Here is a 24,842-nt window from a genome sequence, read left to right as displayed (position 1 = left end):
AGGTTGTAATATGGATATTCTTCTGCATCAATTGGCTAGAAGATGACATGTGACCAAATCACCATTAAGCTATACATAGGAGATAAGACATGTGCGGAATATCAACCCTTCCACCTTTGCAAAACCTCAGAATTTTATCTCACGGATACAGAGCAACGATTCCCCTCCATAGACATAGAGTTCTATGGTTCCAGCACAGAAAGTGCTTACAGGAGCAGGGACTCCTTTTAAAGGCAGGAATCCCTTCTGTAAACTTGCTGAGCAAGGAAACATACACTGCGTGTCTTATTGCTCAGTTTGTTCAGTACTCATAGCACCCAACTCAGCAAAAAAAATTAAAAAAAACTGAATTCAAACGAATTTCTTTTTTTTTAGCGTAAGTTTGAATCTTAAAGAATCCACTTGTTCATTTTTAAAAATGCATTCACACAGGAGTATATTTTAAGATCAGGTTTGCAGATAGGAAATCTAGAGTTATAGTGGTTGACAACCACAGGAAAACCTGCATATTTCACATGTGGTTTCTCAAGATTATTTTGAGCACAGTTCAAGCCTCATAATATATGCATCATATGCCCCTACCAAATACTTATGAAAAATTGGTGTAATAAAAATGCTTTTTAATTATTGATTCTGGATATCCTCTTTCTCTTAACTGATTTTTCAATTCTTCTGCTTGTGTGTAAAGTACTATCAGTGTAATTAATTCATTTTAATCTGATAAACTGTGAATATGGGATGTTATCCTTTACAAAGAATGGATGAGAACTATGAGTGTGTAAAAATTAATTTTTGGCTATATTTTTTTTAATTTTTTTTTTTATTTAATTTTTATTTTAATAACTACAAAAATACATTGTACAAATCCGATAAAACAACATCGCCATTTTACAAATCCAATAAAACAATATCACCAATCGGAAGAAAAGCAGAGGCCGTAGAAGCCAAATTAATACTTGTTTGCATAGTGTGTCTAATCAACATCCCCCCCCCCATCCCCCCCAACCCGCTGGAACCGAGAAGAGCAAAAAAAAAAAAAAAAAAAGGGGAAAAGACTTTTTAAGTCTGCCATAAATTCCAAATTTTTCGACATTCTCTTTGTCCACCCCTACTCCTCATCCATCTAAACTCCTTATTTTTCATGGTTTTCAGACCTTCCTTCCATTCCTCTATTTGCAGTTCCTTAGGGGATATCCAATTCCTTAGTATAATCAGTCTGGCGAAAAACAAAATCCGATGTAATAGGCACTCAAATTTGCCCATATTACCCATAGCTCCCAACAGTATAAACTCTATCGTACGAGGTACTTTCCCAGCGATTTTACTTTCTACCTCTTCTATTACAGATTCCCAAAAAACAGATATCTTCTCACACGATCAAAAACTATGTAGATAGTCCGCCTCTTCCAAACCCCATTTGACACACTGTGAAGTGATTCTCACCCCTATCCTGTGTAAATGAAGCACGGAATAGTGGGTCCTGTGTAATATCTTAAATTGTGTAATTTTATGTTCCATATTACGAGAAACCTTACTTATATTTTGGGCCATAATGTCCCAATCTTCTTCCGACACAGTACCCACTATTCCGGACCATTTGTCTTTAATTCTGTCGATCCCCCTTACTCCTATAATCTTATTTAATTTCTTATACAAAATTTAAATTCCTTTTTTTTAAAGTGCTCTATTTGAGTTAGTGCTTCTATGAAATTATGTTTCTGTGCTACATATATCTCCTTATCTATCGTGTTATGGACTGCATGACTAACTTGCCAATAGTACAGCCAATCATTATCACTAATATCATACCTCCTTTTTATGTGTTCAAATGAAAAGAGTTGTCCTTTATCAAATAGTTGTTCTAGTCGTTTTATACCCTTATTATCCCAAAAAGTTGACTCACAATTCACCAATTCTTTAAACTTATTGTTACCCCATAGGGGTGTGAACCCAAAATTATTTCCTACATGTAATTCTCCCTTTAATCTTTCCCATACTTTCCTATATTTATACCATAACATCATGTTGTTTGACCCACTCTCCTCATAATCATCTAATTCCAACACCTCATATATGGTCACTTTCTCCTTATCTACTACAGTCTTCTCCAGATATCTATAATTTCTCCAGTTCACAATTCGTACCAACTGCGCGGCCATGTAATAAACAAAGAAATTGGGCATGTCCAATCCCCCCCTATCTCCAGGGGCCATAAAATATCTGTACTTCAGCCGGACCCTTTTCCTTCCCCATAGCAATCTACCCAGTATCACTTCTATCTTCCTGAACCAGCATTTACCAATCCACACTGGCGAGGCACTAAGAAAAAAAATGATCTGTGGGAGGACCACCATTTTTATTATAGCCATCCTTTCTGACATAGAGAAGGGCATTTTAATCCATACTTCCACTCTCTTCGCTAAACCATCCAAAAGGGGCCGTATATTGTTGCTCACAAACCTATCATTCGTGGCTGCTATTTTTACTCCCAGATACAGGAAACATTCATTTTTTTTTAACACAGATAGTCTTCCCACCGTCTCCCCCATATCTTCATCCAAGGGGAGCATAGTAGATTTACTCCAGTTTATCTCCAACCCAGATAGAGGGGCAAATGCCTCAAACATCTTAATGATGCAATGTATTTTTTCTTGTGGGTTAGTTACAAAGAGGAGAATATCATCTGCAAATAACAGGATCTTACTCTTCTCTCCGTTTACTCCAAATCCCTCATAAACATCATTATCTCTTATCCAAGCCGCTAAGGGTTCAATATATATTAAAAATAAGAAGGGTGAGAGGGGGCAGCCCTGCCTTGTTCCTCTGCCTAATTTGAATGGGTAGGAGGGGGTTCCATCTACCACCACACTTGCCTCGGGGTTAGTATATAGTAGCTGAATATAGCTCAAAAACCTCGGGCCCACCCCAACCCTCTTCAAAACTTCCCAGAGGTATCCCCACTCCACCCTGTCAAAAGCTTTAGTAGCATCCAATGACAGAATGGAGCGGGGACCCCGGGATCCACTCTGAATTGCTTCATACACCTGATGAATATTATCATGAACCGTTCTTCCTGACCCAAACCCTCCCTGGTCACCGCCCACCACTACCTCCACTACTTTTTCCAATCTCCTTGCCAATGCTTTCGCTATTATCTTTATACCTGGCTATATTTTTTTACTATAACCTGTAGTTTTTAAAGTTTGTCCATCAATGCAAAGTGTAACATAAAAAAAAAATTATAATAATAATTACACTTTGCATTGACGGACAAACTTTAAAAACTACAGGTTAATATGTTTAACTTATTTTTGTTTGCACTAAAGTTTGCACTATTTTATTAGAAAAATTGGAAAAGGGTCATGATTAAAACTTGTACTGGGGGTATTTATTCTCATTTAATACATTTGGAAGAAAAAATATTGAGATTGAGTCTTGAGATCTTGAGATTGCTAATACTGTTCAATGCTGAGTCAGAGGCATAGCACTGATCAGTGTTATTGGTAGAGATGAGCGAATCAAAGCTGACGAACCCGAATTCGTTGCGAATTTCATGAAATATTCGATTTGCCACAAATGCGAATATCGCCGCAAATCGCTTAATTAAACTTCATTTTACAGCGTTCCAGGCTATTGGAGACCTAAAATGGCGGATCCACAAGTGAGTACATGGGGCAGGGGATTATGGGAGGGCGGGAAACGGCGGTGGGAATGAAGGTAGGTGGGATGACCTTGAATCACATGTGAGATGCAGCCTATCAGCATTCATTGACCCCTGTGATGTCACAGCCCCTATATAATCGGCAGCCATCTTGCCTCTCTTCATTTCATCTATGCACTCAGATGGAGAGGACGGGACTGCGTGTGTGTGAATAGCTCATACCACAGCGTTACACTGCAACTGCTAGTCACATCAGCATTAGGGAAAGACAGGAGTGCAGAGTGCTGTGCTGTTACACTGAGAAGGATCATTTATTGCTAAACCTCCTATTCACGTTATTGAGCATTGCAGCAGAGAGGGGCAGATAGCTGTCAGCGGCCTCATACAGATCTTCAAGCTGCCTGAACTTTATCAACCATTTTACCATCTCATTTTTCAGCGCAATTCAGTATTTTTTTTGCTCCACAAATCATCTGCTGCTCAGAATTGTGTGACATAGTGCAATTTAGGGTTTAATCCCTGTGTTATTTTTTATCGTGTGGTGCTGCACTGTTGGGTCCTGCAGCTGTTCACAAATACGTTATTTTTTAGCGGACTGTAGTGCATTTGTCTGCCCTCATATGTGCATAACACATGCCTACATCAAAGCAGTCTACTATTCTGTATCTGTAACAAGTCTAGATACAGGGAAAGTCCTGACTCCTGGCAAAAGTAATCACCTGCTGGTGTTTTTAGAAAATACTTATTTTTTCTGTGTATTGTTGCGAATATTATTGCCCTCATCAGTGCATACCGCATAGGTACATCCAAGTATTTTACCATTTAATACCTGTTAATCTGTCAAGGTGCTCCATACTGTCAAAGTCCAAACAATAGTATTCACCGGCTGGTGTTTTTAAAAAATACAGAGTTTTTTCTGCGTATAGTTGCGAATATTACTGCCCTCATCAGTGCATATCGCATACGTGCATCCAAGTAGTGTACCATCTTGTACCTGTTAATCTGTAAAAGGCCTACATACTGTGAAAGGACAGCTGTAAGTAATCACCTGCTGCTTTTCTAGACAAATACTGTTTAAAGAGTAGTGTAGCGTATTGTAATACCCTCATAAACGCATTAAGTATGTCAGGCAGAGAAGTGCCAGGACGTGGACAGAGGAGTGGAAGAGGCCTAAATACTTCAGGCAGAGTAGGCTGGGGGTGAGTGGCAGCAGGAGTCGCAGCGAGAGGCCTGAGCTCCCGTTATCAGCCAGCGGTCGTGTCTCGACCAGCAACCCATCTGCCATCGTCGATTGGTTAACACGCTCATCCACATCATCACAAGTGACATCTGACACCCCCAGTCGACAGTCGGTGGGTTCCTCAGACACAACCCTCAGTTGGCATGGCCCGGGAGCAGTCCCTGTCCTCCCATTGCCTTTGTCCTGTGCTGTTCCCTCTCCTAAAGAAGTATCTTATGCTGTGGGTTCAGCTAAACTATTTACTGAGGACGATCTAATAGAGGACAGTCAGCAGCTACTGGCCAGCCAAGAAGGGGAGAAGAAATTCGCCGCTTGCTCCACTAGGCGGCCAAGTAGTGATGCGGAGAGTGACGTGGGAGGCGGTGTTGCAAGGGTTCAGGGTGCTGAAGCAGACACTGTTGGGGAACCTGAGGAGGACATCAGTGACGTGCACACACCTGTTGATGATGATGAAGCCGATCGCAATTGGGAGCCGGGTGCAGAAGGGGCTTCATCGTCATCAGGAGAAGAGAGTTGCATGGCCAGGGTCCCAATGTCGGCACCACGACCCTGCGTCAACACATGCTTCGCCACCATAAAGCGGCCTGGGAGAACCGTGGCTCCGATGTAGTGGTCCAGCCTGCTACATCACCCAGTGGCCATCCGCTCCCTCCTTCATCCAGCCAAGGCTCCACCACCTCAGCCGAAGGGAGCTGTGTGTCAAACCCTCCTTCTGTCGCTCCTGCTTCTCCCGCTTTTAGTCAGCCATTCCACCAGCAATCCATCGGCGAAGCCATGTCCAAGAGACAACAGTTTGCGCCCACTCATCCAACGGCACAGAAGTTGAATGTGCTCCTGTCCAAGTTTCTGGTGTTGCCGTCCCTCCCTTTTCAAGTGGTGGACTCCATAATTTCTTTGCCAAGAAGGCAGTACCAGCCCTGCATACGTTTGATCAAGAGAAGGTGGACCAGCGCTGACGTGTGGAGCTGTAACTACGGGCTGGGACAATACTTGTCTTTTTACAGTTCCTGTACAGCCACAACAGCAACTTGGACAGGTCACACCGCTTCCTCCTCCACGCTCTCGCTCTCAGGCAGTTGGTCCTGTTACAGTGTGCGACGCCGCCTCCTCATGCTCCACCGTGTCCTTTGGCTCCACTGCACGTCCAAATCTCGGTGGCCCTTCATCGTACAATGTGTGTAGGGCACGGAGGTGTCAAGCTGTTCTTCACATGGTTTGCCTTGGCGAACGGAGTCACACAGGGGAGGAATTGCTAAAGTTCATTCGTAAGTATGGCTTACTCCACAAAATCTGGAAATGGGAACCATGGTGACCGACAACGGGAAGAACATCGTGTCCGCACTGCGACAAGGAAGTGTTAAACATGCGCCTTGCATGGCACACGTGTTGAATCTGGTTGTCAAGCATTTCCTCAAGTCTTCACCCCATTTGCAAAACATCCTGAAAATGGCAAGGAAACTGTGCATGCACTTCAGCCACTCGTACACCGCCAAGCACACCTTCCTTGAGCTGCAGCGTCAGAATGGTATCCCACAACATAGTCTTATTTGTGATGTTGCCACACATTGGAATTCCACCCGATTTGTTGGACAGACTATACCAACAAAGAAAAGCCATCACCGATTTCTTGATGATCCAAGCAGATAGGAGTACTCCCCTGTGTAACTTCAATGTGAACCAGTGGCAGCTCATACGTGACACCTGCCATTTGCTGAGGCCCTTTGAGGAAGCCATGAACGACGTAATTTCACTCCTACATTTCCTACAACAAATTATTGAAACCATGGCTGGTCACGGCAATGGAGACGTTGCGCCTACATCTCAAGGCTACATGAGCCCTGTGGGGGCTGAACCGGAGGAGGAGGAGGATGAGGGGCAGAGCGGAGCACAGTTTAGGTTGGATGAGATGGCCGGTGTTTCTAGTCATCGGACAGGAGAGGAGGAGCAGGAGCAGCCAGAGGAGCTGGAGGGTTATGAGGAAGGCGAGACAGAGGACCCAGACACACCGTGGCAGTATGCAGTGGAGATGGAGGCAGGTAGTCCCTCCGAGTCACTGGCGCAAATGGCACGAAGCATGCTCAGTTGCTTGCGTAGTGACCCCCGAATTGTCAAAATTCATCAGCGGGATGACTCAATCAGGCTCAATCAGCAGCAGCCTGAGTCTACAGTCGCTGATGAGTAGCTTTCTTCTCCCGCATAGTGAAGCAACTCATCAGCAGCAGGTAGACATGGAGCAGGACTTGAACCAGCAGGTGGTGGCATACCTTGACATGACCATGCCAACAACCATTGAAAATCCGCTGGACTTCTAGGCAGCCAAACTTGATTTATGGCCGCAACTAGCAGAGTTTGCCCTGGAAAAGCTGTCCTGCCCGGCCAGTAGTGTGCCATCAGAGCGGGTGTTTAGTGCGGCCTGGGCCATAGTCACGCCAAGGCGAACTCGTCTGTGCACTAAAAATGTGGAGAGACTGACATTTGTCAAGATGAATCAGGGATGGATCAGCCAGGAGTTCCAGCCACCAATGCCAGATGCCTCAGAGTAGATGGACCATGCTACTACACCAACACTTCACAATTATGGTTATGAAACCCTCTTGGGTTATCAATTAGGGTTATGAAACTCTCTTTGGTACTGCGATTGCCTGCTCCTGGCTCTTCCTGTGTCTTTCAGGAACTATTTGCCTCCCTGATGCCTCGGGCCTTGGGCCTTTAATTTTTGGATGTTTAGCAGTAGCTAAATACTGGTGGGGCAAGCTGTGCATAACTAGCTTGCCCCCTGACTGGTGAGCAGTAAGGGGTTAAGAAATATACAGGCAATGTTTTAGCCCCCTCCCCCACCTGTGTTACGCCGAGCGCTCCGGGTCCCCGCTCCTCCCCGGAGCGCTCGCTACACTCTCTCCGCTGCAGCGCTCCGGTCAGATCCACTGACCCGGGGCGCTGCGATTCTGCTGCCAGCCGGGATGCGATTCGCGATGCGGGTAGCGCCCGCTCGCGATGCGCACCCCGGCTCCCGTACCTGACTCGCTCTCCCTCGGTCCTGTCCCGGCGCGCGCGGCCCCGCTCCCTAGGGCGCGCGCGCGCCGGGTCTTTGCGATTTAAAGGGCCACTGCGCCGCTGATTGGCGCAGTGATTCCAATTAGTGTCTTCACCTGTGCACTTCCCTATATCACCTCACTTCCCCTGCACTTCCCTGCCGGATCTTGTTGCCATTGTGCCAGTGAAAGCGTTCCTTGTATGTTCCTAGCCTGTGTTCCAGACCTCCTGCCGTTGCCCCTGACTACGATCCTTGCTGCCTGCCCCGACCTTCTGCTACGTCCGACCTTGCTTCTGTCTACTCCCTTGTACCGCGCCTATCTTCAGCAGCCAGAGAGGTTGAGCCGTTGCTAGTGGATACGACCTGGTCACTACCGCCGCAGCAAGACCATCCCGCTTTGCGGCGGGCTCTGGTGAAAACCAGTAGTGACTTAGAACCGATCCACTAGCACGGTCCACGCCAATCCCTCTCTGGCACAGAGGATCCACTACCTGCCAGCCGGCATCGTGACAGTAGATCCGGCCATGGATCCCGCTGAAGTTCCTCTGCCAGTTGTCGCTGACCTCACCACGGTGGTCGCCCAGCAGTCACAACAGATAGCGCAACAAGGCCAACAGCTGTCTCAACTGACCGTTATGCTACAACAGTTACTACCACAGCTTCAGCAGTCATCTCCTCCGCCAGCTCCTGCACCTCCTCCGCAGCGAGTGGCCGCTCCTGGGCTAAGCCTATCCTTGCCGGATAAATTTGATGGGGACTCTAAGTTTTGCCGTGGCTTTCTTTCCCAATGTTCCCTGCATCTGGAGATGATGTCGGACCTGTTTCCCACTGAAAGGTCTAAGGTGGCTTTCGTAGTCAGCCTTCTGTCCGGAAAAGCCCTGTCATGGGCCACACCGCTCTGGGACCGCAATGACCCTGTCACTGCCTCTGTACACTCCTTCTTCTCGGAAGTCCGAAGTGTCTTTGAGGAACCTGCCCGAGCCTCTTCTGCTGAGACTGCCCTGTTGAACCTGGTCCAGGGTAATTCTTCCGTTGGCGAGTATGCCGTACAATTCCGTACTCTTGCTTCAGAATTGTCCTGGAATAATGAGGCCCTCTGCGCGACCTTTAAAAAAGGCCTATCCAGCAACATTAAAGATGTTCTGGCCGCACGAGAAATTCCTGCTAATCTACATGAACTTATTCACCTAGCCACTCGCATTGACATGCGTTTTTCCGAAAGGCGTCAGGAGCTCCGCCAAGATATGGACTCTGTTCGCACGAGGCGTTTCTTCTCCTCGGCTCCTCTCTCCTCTGGTCCCCTGCAATCTGTTCCTGTGCCTCCCGCCGTGGAGGCTATGCAGGTCGACCGGTCTCGCCTGACACCTCAAGAGAGGACACGACGCCGCATGGAGAACCTCTGCCTGTACTGTGCTAGTACCGAACACTTCCTGAGGGATTGTCCTATCCGTCCTCCCCGCCTGGAAAGACGTCCGCTGACTCCGCACAAAGGAGAGACAGTCCTTGATGTCTACTCTGCTTCTCCACGTCTTACTGTGCCTGTGCGGATGTCTGCCTCTGCCTTCTCCTTCTCTACCGTGGCCTTCTTGGACTTTGGATCTGCAGGAAATTTTATTTTGGCCTCTCTCGTCAACAGGTTCAACATCCCAGTGACCAGTCTCGCCAGACCCCTTTACATCAATTGTGTAAACAATGAAAGATTGGACTGTACCATACGCTTCCGCACGGAGCCCCTTCTAATGAGCATCGGATCTCATCACGAGAGGATTGAACTTTTGGTCCTCCCCAATTGCACCTCGGAAATTCTCCTTGGACTTCCCTGGCTTCAACTTCATTCCCCAACCCTGGATTGGTCCACTGGGGAGATCAAGAGTTGGGGGCCCTCTTGTTCCAAGGACTGTCTAAGACCGGTTCCCAGTAACCCTTGCCGTGACTCTGTGGTTCCCTCAGTAACCGGTCTCCCTAAGGCCTATATGGACTTCGCGGATGTTTTCTGCAAAAAACAAGCTGAGATTCTACCTCCTCACAGGCCTTATGATTGCCCTATCGACCTCCTCCCGGGTACTACTCCACCCCGGGGCAGAATTTATCCTCTCTCTGCCCCAGAGACTCTTGCCATGTCTGAGTATGTCCAGGAAAATTTAAAAAAGGGCTTTATCCGTAAATCCTCCTCTCCTGCCGGAGCTGGATTTTTCTTTGTGTCCAAAAAAGATGGCTCCCTACGTCCTTGCATTGACTACCGCGGTCTTAATAAAATCACGGTTAAGAACCGCTACCCCCTACCCCTCATCTCTGAACTCTTTGATCGCCTCCAAGGTGCCCACATCTTTACTAAATTGGACTTAAGAGGCGCCTATAACCTCATCCGCATCAGAGAGGAGGATGAGTGGAAAACGGCGTTTAACACCAGAGATGGACACTTTGAGTATCTGGTCATGCCCTTTGGCCTGTGCAACGCCCCTGCTGTCTTCCAAGACTTTGTCAATGAAATTTTTCGTGATCTGTTATACTCCTGTGTTGTTGTATATCTGGACGATATCCTAATTTTTTCTGCCAATCTAGAAGAACACCGCCAGCATGTCCGTATGGTTCTTCAGAGACTTCGTGACAATCAACTCTATGCCAAAATTGAGAAATGTCTGTTTGAATGCCAATCTCTTCCTTTTCTAGGATATTTGGTCTCTGGCCAGGGACTACAAATGGATCCAGACAAACTCTCTGCCGTCTTAGATTGGCCACGCCCCTCCGGACTCCGTGCTATCCAACGCTTTTTGGGGTTCGCCAATTATTACAGGCAATTTATTCCACATTTTTCTACCGTTGTGGCCCCTATCGTGGCTTTAACCAAAAAAAATGCCGATCCCAAGTCGTGGCCTCCTCAAGCGGAAGACGCCTTTAAACGACTCAAGTCTGCCTTTTCTTCGGCTCCCGTGCTCTCCAGACCTGACCCTTCCAAACCCTTCCTATTGGAGGTTGATGCCTCCTCAGTGGGAGCTGGAGCTGTTCTTTTACAAAAAAATTCTTCCGGGCATGCTGTCACTTGTGGTTTTTTTTCTAGGACCTTCTCTCCGGCGGAGAGGAACTACTCCATCGGGGATCGAGAGCTTCTAGCCATTAAATTAGCACTTGAGGAATGGAGGCATCTGCTGGAGGGATCAAGATGTCCAGTTATTATTTACACCGACCACAAGAACCTCTCCTACCTCCAGTCTGCCCAACGGCTGAATCCTCGCCAGGCCCGGTGGTCTCTGTTCTTTGCCCGATTTAATTTTGAGATTCACTTTCGTCCTGCCGATAAGAACATTAGGGCCGATGCTCTCTCTCGTTCCTCGGATGCCTCAGAAGTTGAACTCTCTCCGCAACACATCATTCCACCTGACTGCCTGATCTCCACTTCTCCAGCCTCCATCAGGCAAACTCCTCCAGGAAAGACCTTTGTTTCTCCACGCCAACGCCTCGGAATCCTCAAATGGGGTCACTCCTCCCATCTCGCTGGTCATGGGGGCATCAAGAAATCTGTGCAACTCATCTCCCGCTTCTATTGGTGGCCGACTCTGGAGACGGATGTTGTGGACTTTGTGCGAGCCTGCACTATCTGTGCCCGGGATAAGACTCCTCGCCAGAAGCCCGCTGGTTTTCTTCATCCCCTGCCTGTCCCCGAACAGCCTTGGTCTCTGATTGGTATGGATTTTATTACTGATTTACCCCCTTCCCGTGGCAACACTGTTATTTGGGTGGTCGTTGATCGATTCTCCAAAATGGCACATTTCATCCCTCTTCCTGGTCTTCCTTCAGCGCCTCAGCTAGCTAAACAATTTTTTGTACACATTTTTCGTCTTCACGGGTTGCCTACGCAGATCGTCTCGGATAGAGGCGTCCAATTCGTGTCTAAATTCTGGAGGGCTCTCTGTAAACAACTCAAGATTAAATTAAATTTTTCTTCTGCATATCATCCCCAGTCCAATGGACAAGTAGAAAGAATTAACCAAGTCTTGGGTGATTATTTGCGACATTTTGTTTCCTCCCGCCAGGATGACTGGGCAGATCTCCTTCCATGGGCCGAATTCTCGTATAACTTCAGAGTCTCTGAATCTTCCTCCAAATCCCCATTTTTCGTGGTGTACGGCCGTCACCCTCTTCCCCCCCTCCCTACCCCCTTGCCCTCTGGTCTGCCCGCTGTGGATGAAATTTCTCGTGACCTTTCCATTATATGGAGAGAGACCCAAAATTCTCTCTTACAGGCTTCTTCACGCATGAAGAGGTTCGCGGATAAGAAAAGAAGAGCTCCTCCCGTTTTTTCCCCTGGAGACAAGGTATGGCTCTCCGCTAAATATGTCCGCTTCCGTGTCCCTAGCTACAAGTTGGGACCACGCTATCTTGGTCCTTTCAAAATTTTGTGTCAAATTAATCCTGTCTCTTACAAACTTCTTCTTCCTCCTTCTCTTCGTATCCCTAATGCCTTTCACGTCTCTCTTCTTAAACCACTCATCCTCAACCGTTTTTCTCCCAAATCTGTTCCTCCCACTCCTGTTTCCGGCTCCTCGGACATCTTCTCTGTCAAAGAGATCTTAGCCTCTAAAAAGGTCAGAGGGAAAACTTTTTTTTTAGTGGACTGGGAGGGTTGTGGTCCTGAAGAGAGATCCTGGGAACCTGAGGACAACATCCTAGATAAAAGTCTGCTCCTCAGGTTCTCAGGCCCTAAAAAGAGGGGGAGACCCAAGGGGGGGGGTACTGTTACGCCGAGCGCTCCGGGTCCCCGCTCCTCCCCGGAGCGCTCGCTACACTCTCTCCGCTGCAGCGCTCCGGTCAGATCCACTGACCCGGGGCGCTGCGATTCTGCTGCCAGCCGGGATGCGATTCGCGATGCGGGTAGCGCCCGCTCGCGATGCGCACCCCGGCTCCCGTACCTGACTCGCTCTCCCTCGGTCCTGTCCCGGCGCGCGCGGCCCCGCTCCCTAGGGCGCGCGCGCGCCGGGTCTTTGCGATTTAAAAGGCCACTGCGCCGCTGATTGGCGCAGTGATTCCAATTAGTGTCTTCACCTGTGCACTTCCCTATATCACCTCACTTCCCCTGCACTTCCCTGCCGGATCTTGTTGCCATTGTGCCAGTGAAAGCGTTCCTTGTATGTTCCTAGCCTGTGTTCCAGACCTCCTGCCGTTGCCCCTGACTACGATCCTTGCTGCCTGCCCCGACCTTCTGCTACGTCCGACCTTGCTTCTGTCTACTCCCTTGTACCGCGCCTATCTTCAGCAGCCAGAGAGGTTGAGCCGTTGCTAGTGGATACGACCTGGTCACTACCGCCGCAGCAAGACCATCCCGCTTTGCGGCGGGCTCTGGTGAAAACCAGTAGTGACTTAGAACCGATCCACTAGCACGGTCCACGCCAATCCCTCTCTGGCACAGAGGATCCACTACCTGCCAGCCGGCATCGTGACAACCTGTAAAACTTGCCAGTGGCTATAGTGGTATGTCCCATGGGTGGGGGGAAGGAGTGCACCAATCAGGGGTTCAATAGTTTCCCGGGCTTTCAGGGGCCCTCCCCTGGGTATTTATAGCTGTGGTGCCTCCCTTCCCCCCTCAATCTGCCCAGGACCCGGAGTTTTGTCTGCTGGTTGGTATGTTACTGCCCCTTATTTGTGGCCCGGATGGAGCAGGAGGGTGAGGGCTGGCATGCTCGCTTGTGGCTGAGCTGGCCTCCCCTCCTGTTGCGCCGGCGTTGGGTTCGGGAGGCTGGCGGACCTCTCCTCAGTAACGCTCTCCTTTCCCCTGTAGTCCCTGTGCGGCCTGTCCCACCCGCTCCTTTTGCCCTCTTCCCTGCCCGAGCCCTCTCCCCTGCCTGTACCTTGATCCCTCTCCCCAGGCGTGCTCCTTATGAGCATGCTCTGGTTTCCTTCTTGTCCCCCCCTGTTGTCCCCCCCCCCTGTTGTCCCCTTTCCCTGTTGTCCCCTCCGTCTCTGGAGGTGGCGGCCCCTGGGTGGCTGCTGCTGGCTTAACCTCCCTTTTTTCCTGTGCAAATGGACGTTTATTAACGTCCATTTGCGCGTCCCCAGCTGTAATGCGCGCTCCTAAGGCGAGCGCGCATCATAGCTGTGAGTCCCGGTTGCTATTAGCAACCAGGACTCATGCTAATGCCGGACATCGCCGATCGGGCAGATGTCCGGCATTGTGTCTTTAGACGTGGCGATCAAGGTTGATCGCCGCGTCTGAAAGTGACATTGCAAGCATCCCGGCTGCTCAGTCGGGCTGATCGGGACCATCGCGATAAAATCGCGATGTCCCGATCAGCTGGGACGCAGCAGGAGGGTCACTCACCTGCCTCCTGCGCGTCCGCTCGTGATTGATTGCTACAAGCCTGAAATTCAGGCTTGAGCAATCGATCGTTGTTAGCACTGATCGTTGCCATGTTAATACATGGCAAGTGATCAGTGTCAGGTTCAGTGAGTGCAGTGTTATAGCCCCCTGTGGGAGCTATGTCAGTGCAAAAAAAAAAAAAAAAAAAATTTCAACAGTTAAGTTTAACCCTTTCAATAAAAGTTTGTATGTATATATGTGTATATATGTATGTATATATATATATATATATATATATATATATATATATATGTGTGTGTGCACATAAATTAAGTACTGTATATTGTAACAAACACACACATATGTGGTATCGCCACGTGCGTACATGTCCGAAATATAACAATATATCATCAATTGAAGCGCTCCGTCTATGGCGTATGTGCAAAAAAATAAATAAATAAATAAAAATAAAAAAAAATTAAAAAAAATTTCAAAAAAAAAAGATTATTTAATATATAACATTTTTTTTTTTAAATTAAAAAAATTTAAAATTATTAAATAAATACAATACATAAATAGCTACAAATATAAATAATTGAATAAATATATTTCACAGTCCTAATTAGCGTGTTTTTGATCGCTTTTTGCACTGTAAATATGTATAAACAGTTATCTCATCATCTGATCAAAATGATGCTGGTACCACGGACGACTTCAGATCACGGCGCAAACTGTATGAGCCCTCATATCGTCCCCACTCATTTACCCAGCTCCTTACCCCCACCACACTAGCGCCCCCCCCCCCTTATCTCCCCCTGCTTTTCTAGTGCTCCCCACATCCTTGCAGCCACGGCCCCCCCCGCCTCCCCATCACCTCCCCGTCCCAAGTTCCCAACCCCCCCCCCTTCCCCCCCCCCCCTGCTGCCGCTGCTGTCCTTCTTCCTCCTGCCTCTCCAGTGCCCCCCGTGGAGGGGTAGGGAGTGCTCCCCTGGATCAATGGTTGCCACCGAGTTACGGTTTTGTTTCTTTTGGTTTTCTCCCCCTTTGTTTGGTTTATCTCTCCATCTTGGTTGTAGTCTCTCTCCGCTGCGACTCCTGTATGTTGTGCTGGGTCCTTTAGCTGATGTGGCGGTGGGTAGATTTTGCTTGAGTCTTCAGTGGGTAGGTTTTGCTTGAGTATCCGTTTGTCCACCCTTGTGAGTTCTTTTCGTGGTGGTATTCCGGAGGGTGATTCTCCAGTGCTCTACGCTTGTTGGGGTGTGGTTTATTGCTGCAAGGCTGACATGCAACTTTGTGAAGTGTTCCATGTTTTGTGCTCGCTTCGGCAGCACGTATGTTATAATTGGAACGATACAGTAAAGATAAGCATGGCTTCCGCATGCCGCGTTGGTGTTGGTCTGCTGCTTTCCTGTGGTTAGGGAGTGATTGCGTTAAAAAGTTAAAAAAAAAAAAAAAATTCTCTGTTTTGGTTTCCTCTGGGCTTGTAGGTGCCCTGGTTCCGGTCCTTGCTAGTTTACTGAATGTTACACGGGGACTATGGTTCTGGGCAGAGTTTTTTCCTGCAGGTTGTCTCTGGCTGCCGAGGGTGTGTGGTGTCTGTGCCCCTGCATATGTGCCCCGGGTGCGCTAAGGGCTGACGTTTCAGTTGCTTGGGGTTTTTTCGTGAGTTGTGCAGGGGACAGGCCTGCTTTCAGTCCCCGGTTGCGGCTCACGGGGAGCTTGCTCTGTTCTCAGATGTGGCTGGTTTGGTTGGTTGTTGGTGTGGTGTTCCCAGTGGTGCTGCGGGGTGGTTTACCCCTGGGTCTTAGTAGTCGGGGGGTTTCTGCCATGCTTGGGTTTTGTATGCGCTTTTCCCTTGGTATTGGTTGTGGGACTTTGGGTGCTTGCTTCGGCAGCTCATGTTCTAGAATTGTAACGGTACTGTGTGGGTTGGCATGGCCCCTAAAACATGGCCGAGCGGTCTAAGGCGCCAGACTCAAGAGGACTCTTTTGCGCTTGGTTGCGCTCTAATTTGGTGATACTTTTCTTCTTTTCTAGGGTGTGATTTCAGTGATCGTGGTGTGTTGTCGGTCTGACATTCGGGGCGTTGTCTCTGCTATTATCTCTTTTTCGGCTTTCTTCCTGTGCTCGGTTTGTTGCACCCAGTTCTTCGCTGTTTGGAGTTACGAGTTATTTTGGGGCTATGCTCCTTGGGGTCGGTACTGGGTGTTGATGCTTTGTCCCGTTTTCTCTGGCAGTGGTTCCGGAGGTTGCTCCCTTGGGTGGAGTTGGAAGGTTTGCTTGTGTGGTTGGCCCATGTGTCATTGTGCAGAGTGGTGTATTTCTTGGTCCGCTTTGGTGGGTCCTGCGACTCACGGTAAGGCGCTTGCGAGTGGTTGGTGTTGGTGTGGAGGCCGGGATGTCTACAGCCGAGGAGGGTCCCGGAGGTTCCAAATGGTCTGTGGATAGGGGATTTGTTTTTCATACCTGGAATGCCCCTTGTGGTAACCTTACGAGGCTCTGATGTTTGATTTCCTATTTCGTTTTAATAGGTTGTGTTAACGGACGTTAACTGCTGTGTCACCTCTCTAAGGAGGTTCGAGATTTGGGCTGTGTTCTCCGTGAATCCAAATAACATTCTTAGTATGTGACGCTGGGTATCTTCACCTGTTCATGTGAATCACCTGCTAATTAAAAAAAAAAAAAAAAAAAAGTTGGGTGGCTTTCCCGCTGTGCTGCGATCCAGTGGGGTGCGGGGGTGTTTTCTTTTCTGCTTTGCGGTTGGTGTATACCTAGGGGCTGGGTCCGTGAGTGGGTGGCCTTGCTGTCGGCGACCGGTTTTTCCTATCAGTTTTTGGGTCGCTTGGTGGCGGCTGCGGGTCGGGTTTTTGGTTGTCGCTTTTGCGTCGTTTTCTCTGATCCGAGGTTTTGCGCTAGCTTTTTTCGGGGCTATGTGGATGGGGCACTTCCTTTCTCCTCGTCTCCTTCCATCGGACTTGGGTGTCTGTGTTTTTGGGTGCCTATCTTGTGGTTTCACGGAAAAAGTTTAAAAAAAAAAAAAAAAAAAAAAAGGCCCGTCGGTCCGAGACTGCTTAGGCGATCCGGGTCACGCAGCTTGTGCTGCATGAGGGTCCGCGGATGACTGTTTTTTCCATTGTCCTCCTATTGTTGACTGGGCGGTGGTGGGGCCCCTCCCCTTTTTTCTTTTGCTCCCCGCCCCCGATTATTCAGTTCCAGGTTTTTTGTCTGTTTTGGGTTTTGGGTTTTCTTTGATAGGATGGGGTTTTGTGAGTTCGGGATTTGCTCTCTTTTTGTATCGGGGCCGGCGGAGGAGGCTGTGTTTCTGGAGAGGGTAGCGCTGTGCATGGGGCGCGGGCGATCTGCATGTTGTGTTGCTATTTTTGCCCAGTTTGATGTTTCCCATATGTGTTTTTGTTTTGAGAGCGGCTTTCCACAAGGTGGTACGAGTGCTGCGGCACTCTTCGCTGTATGGGCGAGTCTCAGAGTGGAGTTCACACGAGTTATTTAATTTAAAAAAAAAAAATGGTCCTGGCGGCAGGTACCTCAGATTTCCTGGAGAGGAAAAGTGTTGGGTGTATTTCCTGGAGAGGAAATGTGTTGAGTGTGTCCGGGGGGCTGAGGTGGCCCCAGGTGTTGGCTATCCAGTATCTCTTGGGTGGGGGTCGGAGCCCAGTGTAGGGCTAACTGGTCTCCTCCGTGGCGGTAAGAAGACGGTGAAAGCGGGGTCAACCCGGGGTAGACCTCCACACAGGACGGTGTGGCAGCACCTCTCGGGTTGGTAAGAAGCCAATCGGTGTCTTTGTTACCGTTAAATTGTTATTTATATAAGTAATTTTATAAATAAAGCTGTGGCCGATCCCCACCCACGGAAAAGTTGAATTGTTGTTGTGTCAGTTATTATTTAATTAATTATTGTAGTAAGGGGGAGAGGTAGTTATAGCCTACTAGGAGCTAATTGGGTCTCAACAGTCTGGTGGGGCAAGCTGTGCATAACTAGCTTGCCCCCTGACTGGTGAGCAGTAAGGGGTTAAGAAATATACAGGCAATGTTTTAGCCCCCTCCCCCACCTGTAAAACTTGCCAGTGGCTATAGTGGTATGTCCCATGGGTGGGGGGAAGGAGTGCACCAATCAGGGGTTCAATAGTTTCCCGGGCTTTCAGGGGCCCTCCCCTGGGTATTTATAGCTGTGGTGCCTCCCTTCCCCCCTCAATCTGCCCAGGACCCGGAGTTTTGCCCTCCCTCCCTCCCTTTTTTGTATCTCTGTTTATTGTAAGTCACAGCTTGGCGGTAAGAAGACGGTGAAAGCGGGGTCAACCCGGGGTAGACCTCCACACAGGACGGTGTGGCAGCACCTCTCGGGTTGGTAAGAAGCCAATCGGTGTCTTTGTTACAGTTAAATTGTTATTTATATAAGTAATTTTATAAATAAAGCTGTGGCCGATCCCCACCCACGGAAAAGTTGAATTGTTGTTGTGTCAGTTATTATTTAATTAATTATTGTAGTAAGGGGGAGGGGTAGTTATAGCCTGCTAGGAGCTAATTGGGTCTCAACAGTCATGCTTAATGCAAATGTCAACATTGATCTTTAAATATAAGGGGTTATGAAACCCTCTTGGGTACTGCGAATGACTGCTCATGACTCATTCTGTGTCTTTTTGGAACTACTTGCCTCCCTGATGCCTCGGGCCTTGGGCCTTTAATTTTTGGATGTTTAGCAGTTGCTAAATATATGCTTAATGCAAATTTCAACATTGATCTTTAAATGTAAGGGGTTATGAAACCCTCTTGGGTACAGCGAATGCCTGCTCTTGACTCATCCTGTGTCTTTCAGGAACTTCTTTCCTCACTGATGCTTCTGGCCTTGGGCCTTTAATTTTTGGAAGTTTAGCAGTAGCTAATACATGCTTAATGCAAATTTCAACAATGATCTTTAAATTTTCAGCGCTCTGCCAGGGCCTTCTCCTACCCCGCCGGGGCCGATCCGAGGACCTCACTAAACCATCCAATCGGTAGTAGAAACATGCAGTGTGTACAAAGGGTAGGGACTTAATGAACCCAAGCTTATGACGCGCACTTAGTTGGGATTCTTCTTTCCTGGCAAGTAATTGCAATCCCTGATCCCTATCACGAACGGGGTTCAGCGGGTTACCCGCACCTGTCGGTGAAGGATAGACACATGCTGGTCCGTTCAGTATAGCGCGCGTGCAGCCCCGTACATCTGAGGGCATAACACACCTGTTATTGCACGATCTCGCGATTGATCTTGCAATGTAAGGGGTTATGAAAGCCTCTTGGGTACTGCTGATGCCTACTCCTGACTGCTCCTGTGTCTTTCAGGAACTACTTGACTTCATGATGCTTCTGGGCTTGGGCCTTTAATTTTAGGATTTTTTAAATACATACATACATGCTTAATTAAAATTTCAACATTTATGGTGCAATGTATGGGGTTATTAAACACTCTTGGGTAGTGGGGGGGATTGTGAAGCCCTGCTGTGTACTCGTGCATCAGCCAACTCCAGGCTGTGTCATTCAGGCAATATATGGTTTACTGATGCCGCTGTGGGGCCTGGGTCTGGGAATTTCAAATTTTCTCATAGGTAGCACCCGCTATCCAAAATATTCGGTTTAAATTTCTTAATTCATCTTTTAATCTTAGGGATTGTGAAGGCCTAGTGCCTACTCATGCTGCCGGCAACTCCGGGCTGTGCCATTCATCCACTATATGGTCTCCTCATACTGCCAACACCTCCACGCTGTGCCATTCAGCCATAATATGGTCTCCTCATGCTGCCAACACCTCCACGCTGTGTCATTCAGCCACTATATGGTGTCCTCATGCTGCCAACACCTCCACGCTGTGTCATTCAGTTACTATATGGTGTCCTCATGCTGACATCACCTCCACGCTGTGTCATTCAGCCACTATATGGTCTCCTCATGCTGCCAACACCTCCACGATGTGTCATTCAGCCACTATATGGTGTCCTCATGCTGCCAACACCTCCACGCTGTGTCATTCAGCCACTATATGGTCTCCTCATGCTGCCAACACCTCCACGCTATGTCATTCAGTCCCTATATGGTCTCCTCATGCTGCCAACACCTCCACGCTATGTCATTCAGTCCCTATATGGTCTCCTGACACTGATGCCACCACCAGGCTCTGTCATTGTGCTACTGTGCGGCAGTGATTCTAAAAGTGATGCTGGTAATCTGAATGTTATTCTGAATAACAATATTATTTCACTACCCCAGCACACTCCATATGCTAAGTTTTCTATACCCCTATAGAGGCTGTATGTAGGCTAGAAATAGCCTTTTTTAATATAGGGATAAAAGCCTTGCAGCGACAGTAAGGTAAGTACTTGAGGAAGGACTTCTGTATTTGACAGAAGTCCCTGTTCCAGTACAGAATCGCTCAAAGCAAAAAAATCTAAAGTCAATGGCTACGACCAGCGTAGACGTCACCTGTGACACCACTGGATGCCCCACAGTCAGGACTTCTCTTACTTTACCCACACACATTTTCTCAAAATGTCTCCCCTGGTGGGACCCCACACGATTTTCGCGCTGCACCCTTCATTCTAAATAATATGTTTAGAACTCTGGGTTTGGGTGGCCAGAGGCATGACGTCACACCACGCCCTCTCGTGATGTCACACCACGCCCCATTCATGGGGCGTGGTGTATATGGGGTCGGTTATGGGTCTGTGGGGTCGGTTCATGTCTATGGGGTCGGTTATGGGTCTCAGCAGTGGGACCCCTGTGATCAGACATCTTATCCTTTGGGTAGGGGATAAGATATCTGTGGGCAAAATGCCCCTTTAACACTGTGCGATGTTTTAATAAATTTGCAGCAAACAAGGCAAAACAGAGAGCATAAAAGAAAAAAAAAACATCAAAATACCATTCCAAATATCTTCAGCACAGAATACTGATATGAAAGTATTAGCAAAACGGTAAACGGTAACTGGTAAAACATTAAGTATTACCACATCCCACACAAGCTTCTCCAGCTACAAATTATTCACATAAAAATGTCTCTTTACTGACAGTCAGGAATTTACTGACGTTACCATGGTGATCAGGTGTTTCAGTTTCCACTTTCGGTTTCCTTCTTGTGTTTACTTTCTGTTTTACTTGTTTTAGGGAGTGGCGGAGCGAGGCCAAACCAACACTTGTTGCAGCATCAATTTAACCCATGAAGCACTGAGGTCAGAATGGCGATATGTGATTTGGAGACCACTGTTAATACCGCCCGCAGTGCATTGTGGGAGCTCAGACGACTGCTGCATAGTTTACAGCTCACACCACCATCTGTGCAAAAATCTGTGCAAGCAAAATAATACAGACGACCCCCCCCCCTTTTATTTATTGTTGTTCAGTTCTGCCATGTGGGGCACTTAATAGGGGTCATCTTCAACCCCTTAAGGACCAAGCCCATTTTAACCTTAAGGACCAGGCCAATTTTATTTTTGTGTTTTCTTTTTTCCTCCTCGCCTTCTAAAATCCATAACTCTTTTATATTTCCATCTACAGACCCATATAAGGGCTTGTTTTTTGTGTGACCAATTGTACTCTGTAATGAAACCTCTCATTTTACCATAAAATGTACGCCAAACCCCCCAAAAAAAATTTTGGGGAGAAAATTTAAGTGAAAACCACAATTTTGCACATTTTGGAGGGTTTTATTTTCACACTGTACACTTTACAGTAAAATCACATGTGTTTTTTATTCTGTGGGTCAATACGATTAAAATGATAACCATGGCTAGATACTTTTATATTTTTGTACCGCTTAAAAAAAATCTAAAACTTTTTGTACAAAATCAGTAATCTAAAATCACCCTATTTTGACCACCTATAACTTTTTCATTTTTCCGTATATAGGGCTAATTATTTTGCGCCGTTATCTGTACTTTTTATCGATACCATATTTGCATATATAAAACTTTTAGATTATGTTTTTATAAAAAAAAAATTTTGTAAAATGTGACAAAAAAGCTGCATTTTTGGACTTTTTTTTTTATCTTTTACGTTTATGCCATTCACTGTACGGGATCATTAACAATATATTTTGACATTTCGGACATTTACACACGTGGTGATACCAAATATGTTTATATATATATATATATATATATATATATATATATAAAAAAAAATATTTTTACGCTTTTTATGGGTAAAATAAAAAAACTGACAATTTAAATTTTTATTGGGGGAGGGGATTTTTCACTTTTTTATTTTTTTATTTTATATTTTTCAACATTTTTTTTTACACTTTTTATGTCCCCATAGGGGACTATCTATAGAAATCGTTTGATTGCTAATACTGTGCAGTGCTATGCATAGGACATAGCACTGATCAGTATTATCGGTCATCTTCTGCTCTGGTCTGCTCGAACTCAGACCAGAGCAGAAGACCCCGGGAGACGGCCGGAGCCAGGTGAGGGGACCTCCGGCCGCCATGCTGGATGATCGGATCGCCGCGGCAGCGCTGCGAGCGATCAGATCATCCATTTAAAGTACCGCACTGCCGCAGATGACGTGATCTGTATTGATCACGGCATCTGAGGGGTTAATGGCGGACATCCGCACGATCGTGGATGTCGGCCATTATGGGCAGGTCCCCGGCTGCTGCTAGCAGCCGGAATCTGCCGTGTATGACGCGAGCACCGTTCCGATGCTCGCGGTCATACACAGGACGTAAATGTACGTCCCGTTGCGCGAAGTACCGCCAAACCAGGGCGTACATTTACGTCTGTGATCGTTAAGGGGTACGGCCCTGTGAACATCTTATCCCCTATCTAAACTATAGGGCAGTGGTCTTCAACCTGCGGACCTCCAGATGTTGCAAAACTACAACTCCCAGCATGCCCGGACAGCCGTTGGCTGTCCGGGCATACTGGGAGTTGTAGTTTTGCAACATCTGGAGGTCCGCAGGTTGAAGACCACTGGAATAGGGGATAACATGTAAGATTGCAGGGCACAGGGGACCCCGCGATTGCTGCTGCGGCACCCCTGTCCTACAGTGCACAGAGTGAATGCTGTTCCGTGCCCCATGACTGGCGATGCCGGCGGCCACACCCCCTCCATTCAAGTCTATAGGAGGAGGCGTGATGGCTATGTTCTAGTGTCATGCCCCCTACTATAGACATGAATACAGGGGGCGTGGCGTGACGTCACGGTCACGGAAGCTGCATGCTGCCAGCCTGGAGATCGTGGGGGTCCCCAGCGGTGGAACCCCCCAATCTAACATCTTATCTCCTATCCTTTAGATAGGGGATAAGATGTTTATAGTGGCGTGCTCCTTTAATTGGCGGTTTGGTTATTTACATTGTATATTGAAAGGAGTGTACATGTAGTTTTGCAACAGCTGGAGTCACCTTGATTGGGAAACACTGGTATAATCATTGAGTCATAATCATTAATGTAGTTCTCTAAGCACTGATTATATATATATATATATATATATATATATATATATATATATATGTATATATATATATATGTATATATATATATATGTATATATATATATATATGTATATATATATATATATATATATATATATATATATATATATGATCTGAACAAGCAGAGCTGCAGTGTAAAGCATGGAAAAAAAGCAACTTGAGATGGGAGGATGATAATCTTACCTGGTCACTGGTCAGAGCCGGGTGTTCTCTTGCGTCAACATTCAAATAATCATGTATTTGTTTCATACAGTCATGTGGTAAAAAATTCCCTTCAAATACTGCATCTTGCATGCCATGTCTTTCACATGACATCTCATTAAAGGAGTATTCCAGGGAAAAACTTTTTTTTTTTATATCAACTGGCTTCAGAAAGTTAAACAGATTTGTAAATTATTTCTATTAAAAAATCTTAATCCTTCCAATAATTATCAGCTGCTGAAGTTAAGTTGTTGTTTTCTGTCTGGCAACAGTGCTCTCTGCTGACATCTCTGCTTGTCTCGGGAACTGCACAGAGTAGAAGAGGTTTGCTATGGGGATTTGCTTCTAAACTGGGCGGTTCCCGAGACACGTGTCATCAGAGAGCACTTAGACAGAAAAGAACAACTCAACTTCAGCAGCTCATAAGTACTGAAAGGATTAAGATTTTTTTAATAGAAGTAATTTACAAATCTGTTTAACTTTCTGAAGCCAGTTGATATATATATATAAAAAATATTTTTTTCCTGGATAACCCCTTTAACCCCTTAAGGACTCAGCCCATTTTGGCCTTAAGGACTCAGACAATTTAATTTTTACATTTTCATTTTTTCCTCCTCGCCTTCTAAAAATCATAACTCTTTTATATTTTCATCCACAGACTAGTATGAGGGCTTGTTTTTTGCGCGACCAGTTGTCCTTTGTAATGACATCACTCATTATATCATAAAATGTATGGCGCAACCAAAAAACACTATTTTTGTGGGGAAATTAAAACGAAAAACGCAATTTTGCTAATTTTGGAAGGTTTTGTTTTCATGCCGTACAATTTCTGGTCAAAATGACATGTGTTCTTTATTCTGAGGGTCAATACGATTAAAATGATACCCATTATTATATACTTTTATATTATTGTTGCGCTTAAAAAAAATCA

The sequence above is a fragment of the Hyla sarda genome, chromosome 2 (assembly GCF_029499605.1).
Source record: "Hyla sarda isolate aHylSar1 chromosome 2, aHylSar1.hap1, whole genome shotgun sequence".
NCBI lineage: Eukaryota > Metazoa > Chordata > Amphibia > Anura > Hylidae > Hyla > Hyla sarda.
The sequence above is the reverse complement of the archived record's forward strand: the minus strand, read 5'-3'. Positions refer to the sequence as shown.